The 6967-nt window shown below is 42.2% G+C and overlaps 1 long non-coding RNA gene across 1 annotated transcript; it reads right to left on the bottom strand.

The window, feature by feature from the left end:
• Positions 1-4230: 4230 nt before the first annotated feature.
• Positions 4231-6065, bottom strand: LOC115165646 (uncharacterized). Its single transcript, XR_003870214.1, has 2 exons — positions 5764-6065; positions 4231-4629 (listed from the first exon to the last, which is right to left on the bottom strand). It is a non-coding gene; the product is annotated as an uncharacterized LOC115165646 (long non-coding RNA).
• Between the last annotated feature and the right edge of the window lie 902 nt (positions 6066-6967).

Here is a 6967-nt window from a genome sequence, read left to right as displayed (position 1 = left end):
TTGAAGCCTTGTTAGGTGAAATCATGTCCAAATCAAATGTTCAACCTAACTTATTATGATGTTTTACTCTGGCAGCTGAATCCCATATCTTTGACTGCTTTCAATGAGACATCATCAGTGCTGTGTCTGTATCACCTGAGTGGCATGACTGTCTGTCAATCCGTCCGTCCGTCTGTGTCTGACCCATGGCGATGTCCGTCCGCCCGACGTATTGCAGGCCGCGAGACGGCCTGTCGTAGTACGTCTGTTCTCCGTGCTTCAGCAGCCAGTCTGCCAGAGTTGTCCGGCACTGAGCCTCACTGTCCCTCTCTGGTAAACACACAGCAAATGGCTGTCAGGCAGCAGGCCCATCCACACTGCTGCAGCTAACTAGGAACAGGCAAACAGAGCAGGACACAGGGGGAACAGACAGCTCACTCTCCTCTGAGTCCTCACAGACTGGGATAAACAACAACGTCATTGAGTGCCTCACTCTGTGATATACCCACATTAGTGTTGTGATAGAGCAGAGCATGCTGTGTATTCAGCTACATTTTCATTTGAGTTATTTAGCAGATGCTCTTATCCAGAGTGACTTACTTAATTCATCTTAATATAGCTAGGTGAGACGACCACATATCACAGTCGTAGTAAGTGCATTCCTCAATACAGATATGGACAGATAGCTACGCCCTTTGATTGCTGCGTTGCTCTAAGACTCCTTTCAATACATACAAATGTGTAAAAGTACAGTAAATGTATGGTGCAGACACAGTTGACTTTGCAAAGTGTATCATCTGAGCTATTGGTTGTGATGTACTGTCAGTGTTGCAGTATCAGTGTCTGTCTTGTCTCTCTTCTGGAGATCCAGCTGGTTGTTCTCCAGGTCCCAAAAGGGTTCTACTGCTTGGAAAGATGTTCTGGGTGGGACAGGGCAGGGAGGTGGTTCTCACACTCCCTGGAGGTCAGCAGCTCCACCGGACGACCCAGCTGATGAACACCCATGTCCTCGGCCACTGTGGAGGTGCGTTGGAGTGGATAGGGGGTGCATGATGTATTAATGCTATGCTATGATATAACCATTGTGACAATGCCTACAGGTATGTCATTACGGGAACAGATTTGAGTAAATCTAGTGCTAATTATCATCATGTCAGGTAGGGGTATAACTTGCTACCAATTAGAAAGTACTCTTTGTGTGATGAGAACTAATTTCCCTCGCTTTGACAATGACAATTAAATAGAGTCATTATAACTGAAGACGAGTTTTCCAAGAGAGTTTCTCGTTAGCACGGTAACATGTGTTTGGAACATTTTAGGCTCTAACCTGTGTCTTTCCCTAGGCTCGTGCTGGGGCTCAGGAGGAGCAGGAAGAGAAGTGAGAGAGCTCCCCTGACTGGCATGACTACTCTTGCAGTACTAGTGTCCCTGGCCACAGTAGAAGCTATTTTCAAACCATTGCAGTGATCCAGAAATCATTGTCACAAGACAATGGAACAGTGAGTAAACTGTTCTATGTAGGAACTGTTCAACACTATATGAGAGAAAGAGTCTGTCAATGGTGATTGGCATTTTGTTCACAACACAGAAAATTAAGCTATTCATGTTTTGTTGTTGTTTGGTGTCCACCTTCGCATTAGACAGGAAAACAGGCAGTAGATTACTTTACCAATCACATCCCTGCTTCAGCAAAGCCAGCACTCTCCTGTGACAGCCTAGCATTGCTGTCTCTGTGTAAAATAACATTGTACATAAAAGCCTGCCGTCGTTTAGTTGCTGAGACTCTGTTTGAGACCTACAGAAAATGCTTCCATGCTAATGAGAGCAGGAGGGTGCATTTATTGTTATAATGAGAGGAGCCACAGGGGTAACCCTGGGCTGAATATCTGTTGCTTTGCTTTTTGGATTCATTTTTTTGTTTTTTAATTTAGAAACTCTCCGAAGGGGATTTGATTAAAAGGCAACCAAAACAAAGAAATGCCACTACTGTAGCAAAGGGCACAGGGTAAAACGCCCAGATGTAATGCTTTGCTTTATCCCAAATACTATTGAACATAAAAGCTTTAGCCTGACCAGGTCTGGTGGAAAACCTACAGCTACTGAGTTTGAGCTTTAATCTCAGAGAACACATTACTCTGTGAAAGACCAAAGATTACATATGAGCCTTGTTCCACTACAGTTCACTATATAAGGACACATTTTGATTGGGTTTGAAGTATAATAATCAAAAGACAAATGACAACAGGGAGGGATGCTGCTACTCACAGCACACCAGGGGGTCAGCGGACATTAAATGGCTGTGTTCTACTTTCACTCTATGGTTGTGTTCCAAATGGCACCCTATTCCCTATAGGGGAGAGTGGGATAAGTTGAGCAAACAGGGTAAGTTTAGCCACCTTGCTACTAGGAAACCGTACACAAAATGAATAATTTGACCAAATATTTAGGAAGAGGTCATCATTTCATAGAGTCTGTGAAGGAAGAAACCACATGGACAAAGTGGTAAGCAAGTTGCGTCCAAAAAACAGATTTTCACCAAGTCAAATGTATTTATTGTGTTAGAGGTTTCATGATGCTTGTATCTAAACCAAAGTAGATCATTTTAACATTGTACTTTTCATCAGTTGGGCCTCTATAAGCTTCAATATGAGTTCCTAAACCTAGCATGAAAGTACATATTTGTAGCTATGTGGGTTAGTGTAGTCAAAATGTTTTCCTTGGGGTAAGTTGAGCTAATAGTTGAGGGGAAAGGGGGATACCTAGCCAGTTATACAACTGAATGCCTTCAACTGAAATGTCTCTTTTCGCATATAACCCAACCCTTTTGAATCAGAAAGGTGCGGGGGGTTGCCTTAATTGACATCCACATCTTCGGTGCCTGGGGAACAGTGGGTTAACTGCCTTGCTCAGGGGCAGAACGACAGATTTTTACCTTGTCAGCTCGGGGATTCAATCCAGCAACCTTTCCGTTAATGGCCCAATGCTGGTTAGAGCTCAACTTGCCAATGCAATTGTAAGTGTTTTCTTTCCAGGTGTAATGCAAGGCATTATCCCTGGGATATTTTTATTTGTTTTATTTTATTTCACCTTTATTTAACCAGGTAGGCCAGTTGAGAACAAGTTGCGACCTGCAACCTGGCCAAGATAAAGCAAAGCAGTGCGACAAAAACAACAACACAGAGTTACACATAAACAAATGTACAGTCAATAACACAATAGAAAAGAAAAATCGAAAAATCTATGTACAGTGTGTGCAAATGTAGAAGAGTAGGGAGGTAGGCAATAAATAGGCCATAGAGGCGAAATAATTACAATTTAGCATTAATACTGGAGTGATAAATGTGCAGATGATGATGTGCAAGTAGAAATACTGGGGTGCAAAAGAGCAAGAGGGTAAGTAATAATATGGGGATGAGGTAGTTGGGTGTGCTATTTACAGATTGACTGTGTACAGGTACAGTGATCGGTAAGCTGCTCTGACAGCTGATGCTTAAAGATAGAGAGGGAGATATAAGACTCCAGCTTCAGTGATTTTTGCAATTCGTTCCAGTCATTGGCAGCAGAGAACTGGAAATAAACTGGGAACTGGGAAATAAAGATTGACATGGTTTTAACAAGGTAGTGGTAATATTACATTCAGTACAGACATTTTTAGGAGGCTTAACTCTGACCCTGTACCAGGGAAAGTTGTGCCAAGAGACCACTTTTTTTGGACAAGCTATGTTTTAAAAACTGTAATGTTTGTTAGAAAGAATAATATATTTCCCTTGACAGAGAAAAACATTTCTCAACTTACCCCACTCTCCCTTATAGTGGACTACTTTTGACCAGGGCCCATAGGGCTACTGTCAAAAGTAGTGCACTACGCAGAAATCAGGGTGCCAGTTGGCATTCAACAGAGATGAATCTCAAGTAGCGATACATTTGTAATCATTGTTTTGCAGGAAAGTTAGTCTGGGTAGCACATACTGAATAGATAATAGAACTAATCAGTTACTCTGAGGCCTCTCAGCTCAACTTCATTGGCTGAACTTTAGCATTGTGTGTTTGTGTGTGGGCTGGTCTCAGATGGTCCACATCAGCTGATGAAAAAACATGTTGTGGCATTGAGATCTGGTGTGTTACACCAAAGTGCGTGGGTGCTGTAATTCGCTGAATGTAAATTTGTGGAAATGTTTAGTATTTGAGTAGCTCTTGCAAAAAGGACAGGATCAGAGACTAAATATATTTAGGCCATTCAGCAAACAAAGATATGGAATACGAATTTTAATCAGATTGCAAAACATTTACATTTATGATGAACATTAAATTAGCAATCAATCAACCAAATGCATTTATAAAGCCCCTTTTACATCAGTAGTTGTTGTAAAGTGCAATGACATTCCTCCCAGAGCACGATCAATAATACACAATCCGTGTTTTCCATTGATATTGTTAGGTGTAAATGATTAGACTTATTACTTATTACTTTTCTTGCAGCAGCACTTTGGAAATTGACTCAATTGCTCAGTTAGGTTGTGAGGTTCGAGTTCCATGTCTCTTACACTTCACGTCACTGAAATCTGTTTGGATAAAGGCACAGACTCCGGTGGAATGAAGGATAGAATGCACAGAATGTTCTTGGAGATACAGTAGGGCTCCAGCAGCAGTCTGAAACAAAATAAACAAAAGTTGTGTCAAATGAACAATAGAAGTAACTTTGTTTAGGCTAGTTAACACATTTCATTATCCCTCCCTCTCTCCTATTATGGAGAACAAAACTGCAGCAACACACCCTTTCTCACTTCTGGATTATGCACAAACGCTGATATTAGAGGGTTGGAAAGCTTGGCCTGGCACCTGGGAGCTGCTGCATGTAGAGCCCTGAGTGATTTATGACTCCAATCAGTAGGTGTAGGGGGGTTGGGGTGAAGGGGGTGAGGGTGTGGGGGTGGCAGGGAAAGGGAATGGAGCAGAGCAGTGCAGGGAGTGTAATTTGGCCTCTCCCTATCAGCCTGAGTCTGATCTAGAGCGAGGCCAGACCTGCCCTGTAACTGCTCTAGAGCTCCAGGGCTCAAGGCGTGCAAGGAGCAGAACCTGGCCTCTTTCTGGCACACAATCACAGGCCTGCCTGAGTGCTTGCTCTGGATGGATCTGTCATCTCTCACAAAGCCCTGCCACCTCCAAGGCGCTCCCCACCACCGCTGCCCCAGAGCCCCCTCCTGAGGAAACCAAACACCCTCAACACCATCACCGTCCCTCTACTGCTTCGCACACCAGCTTAGGAGTTTTGATACTGATCCCCCTCCCTCCCTCCCACACACACAAACACGCACACACCCATACACACACACACCCACACACAAACACGCACACACCCATACACACACACAGACAGACACACACACACACACACACACACACACACACACACACACACACACACACACACACACACACACACCTACATGACAAACAACTCCTTCCCAGGTTCTAATGTACAATTTTTGTTAATTACATGGAGATTGTTAGATTAGTATCACATTTTTATTAGGTTCTTAATGTTTTCAGTCACCTCCTTTCTGATTTCTAATGAGCTGTTATTCCATAAAAATATGTTATTTCTCCACAGCATTGAATTGCATTAAATCCATGATCCTGCTATGATTATGAAGATATCTGCAAACAAATTATTTTACAATTCTACTCTACTTCCAGATAAAAACAAGATTGAAATAGCATGGAGGAGCTTTTAAGACTTTTCACACTTTCAACATTGCTAATTGATATAGATATTTCACTCACCTCACTCACCTTGCTGGTGTTTTAGTCCACACCTTCTGCAGGTGAATGCAGAAGCGAAAATCAAATGATGAAATTAGTTAGAGAACAGCCCAAAATCTTCTCACACAAACAGATGCAAACAGAAACTGAATACAAAAGTGACATTACCAATGGAACAAAATATAAACTTTCTTCAGACTGACTTTACTTCTCTACCTGACTCAGGTAACGCTATTTTAGAGGCCCAGCATCGACCAATGGGATATCAGCCCCCCAAATAAGGCCTACCCCCCCCCTCTCCGCTATAGAGGAGCCACACCCTTCTATGTGGTATTGTTTTACAGTCTATTCTCAGTATGCTACACTTCTGGATTCCTGGAATCTTTCATAAAAAAATGGAAAATTGAGACATTGTATTGAACATTGAATGAATAGTACCCAGGGCTTAGGGCCATATATTTGATCGGTTCGGTTTGTGCATCGTAGTAATGTAGAGCTCTGCTCATTGTAGTAATGTAGAGCTCTGCTCATCATAGTAATGTAGAGCTCTGTTCATCGTAGTAATGTAGAGCTTTGTTCATTGTAGTAATGTAGAGCTCTGCTCATCATAGTAATGTAGAGCTCTGTTCATCGTAGTAATGTAGAGCTTTGTTCATTGTAGTAATGTAGAGCTCTGCTCATCGTAGTAATGTAGAGCTCTGCTCATCATAGTAATGTAGAGCTCTGTTCATCGTAGTAATGTAGAGCTCTGCTCATCATAGTAATGTAGAGCTCTGCTCATCGTAGTAATGTAGAGCTTTGTTCATTGTAGTAATGTAGAGCTCTGCTCATTGTAGTAATGTAGAGCTCTGCTCATCGTAGTAATGTAGAGCTCTGTTCATCGTAGTAATGTAGAGCTCTGCTCATCATAGTAATGTAGAGCTCTGCTCATCATAGTAATGTAGAGCTCTGCTCATCATAGTAATGTAGAGCTTTGTTCATTGTAGTAATGTAGAGCTCTGCTCATCGTAGTAATGTAGAGCTCTGCTCATCATAGTAATGTAGAGCTTTGTTCATTGTAGTAATGTAGAGCTTTGTTCATTGTAGTAATGTAGAGCTCTGTTCATTGTAGTAATGTAGAGCTCTGTTCATTGTAGTAATGTAGAGCTCTGCTCATCGCAGTGATGTAGAGCTCTGCTCATTGTAGTAATGTTGAGCTCTGCTCATTGTAGTAATGTAGAGCACT

Source organism: Salmo trutta, chromosome 28 (assembly GCF_901001165.1).
Source record: "Salmo trutta chromosome 28, fSalTru1.1, whole genome shotgun sequence".
NCBI classification, from domain to species: Eukaryota; Metazoa; Chordata; class Actinopteri; order Salmoniformes; family Salmonidae; genus Salmo; species Salmo trutta.
The sequence above is the reverse complement of the archived record's forward strand: the minus strand, read 5'-3'. Positions and strand labels throughout refer to the sequence as shown.